Source organism: Dreissena polymorpha, chromosome 6, assembly GCF_020536995.1.
Source record: "Dreissena polymorpha isolate Duluth1 chromosome 6, UMN_Dpol_1.0, whole genome shotgun sequence".
In the NCBI taxonomy this organism is placed as follows: Eukaryota; Metazoa; Mollusca; class Bivalvia; order Myida; family Dreissenidae; genus Dreissena; species Dreissena polymorpha.
The window spans coordinates 66018853-66020780 of record NC_068360.1 but is presented as its reverse complement, the minus strand read 5'-3'; positions in this window follow the sequence as shown (position 1 = coordinate 66020780).

Here is a 1928-nt window from a genome sequence, read left to right as displayed (position 1 = left end):
AATATATATATTTTTCATCATGATTTTTATATATGTATATAATATATATTATTTTATTTATATTAAAGTCCAACATATAACATATATAACATATAAGTAAACCGCCGGTATGAACCTATCTTCATCAGATGAGTTTTATTTGTTGAAATACCACATAGGTTATGAACATGATTATTATGGAATCCCAGTTTAACTCTACCACCACTATTTATAGCATACATTATTCAGTAGGGTGTGGAGAGTGATCGATACGCATGGTGAGTAAGTGACGTAAGTTGCAACATCCAACCTATAGGTCTAAAGTCAAAGTCGAATTTAAAGAGCAAATGAAATGTCGCACTGTTACGAACTAATTAATGTCGTGAATATTCGAAATAAGTTTAAAGAAAATCTTCATATGATCATGATATAAAGACATGAGGCGAGACTGGTCGTATCGTATTATCCATGTTAATATAACCAACTATAATAGGTTTGTTCTATGAAAAAATTCTACCGTTAACTCTTTTACTCTTTGTATTGTGCATGTCTTGTACCGCCTTAGTGCATTCGTAGATATTTATACGAACCTCGTAGGATAAACGTTCCTAATTTTGTAATATTCTTATAGATGCATTGGAAAAAACAACGGTTTTCTATTTCATTATCGGATTTTTTTTGTATAAATTTGCTAAAAAGGGACAGTTTTGCCTCATAAATAATTTTTTCATTGATACTTAAGAAATCAATAAAGACCTATTACAAAGTTTTCTTTTTTGGGTGTTCCATTCTAAAGGAATGATTCATTTACAGTATTTATTTATATCAACAATGTTCGGAAGTGTTAGCTCATCACATGAGTGGTCCGTTTATATCAATGCCATGTTTGGTAACTAATAACGCTGTTTACCAAATAAGATGACATGATAAAAAAGTCGAGCCTACAATTAATGACTGGCCTATTGTAAAAGTGCAAGCCTATTGTAAAAGTGCAGGCCTATTGCAAAAGTGCGAAGTATATCGCATTTTTGTGGATGATTGTGTCTTCCGACATCGAATAAGATCACAAGTATTAATAACGCGTGATATTTTTTCTTCATGTGTTGAGCATTTCTTTGGAGCAATATCTTTTATCTGTGAGTTTTATTATCTCGCTTTTAATCCAGATAAAATAGCTCCGCATTATTTTTGCTTATTTTAATTTGATACATTATCAATTTGTCATGAAAAGTAGGATAATCATCATCATCATAATCATCGACATCATCACCATCATCATCATCATCATCATCATCATCATCATCATCATCATCATCATCATCATCATCATCATCATCATCATCATCATCATCATCATCATCATCATCATCATCATCATCATCATCATCTTTATCATAATCATCTTTATCATCATCATCATCATCATCAAGACATCCGACTTACATTAACACTAATACGTCTCACTGTATCATCGACACAACTTGCCTTTTTTTAAACTGCCTTGTCGTCTGCTATAATTAGCCACAGGGAAAAACGATATGTACTCGATTGAAAGGATATCAAATCAAGCAATAGTACGGAATCCGGATAGGGCCAAGTTTAGTGTCGACACACGACATTCAAGCGACATTCTCTCGACGCTCAATACGACGCTCGAAAATCATGCGACAATCAATATTTTAGTGTCGCATATTGCGCTGGGTTTTAGAAAAAACAAATCGCAGAAAATCTTGACTGTCGACTGAATTGTCGCGCGTCGTATTGAGCGTCGAGAGAATGTCGCTTGAATGTCGCGAGAATGTCGTGTGTCGACCTTCGAGCGCGACACTCGACATTCTCTCGACGCACGATACGACGCGCGACATTCAATATGATGTATCGCGAGAATGTCGCCTGTCGACACACGACATTCTCTCGACGCACGACATTCTCTCGACGCTCAATACGAT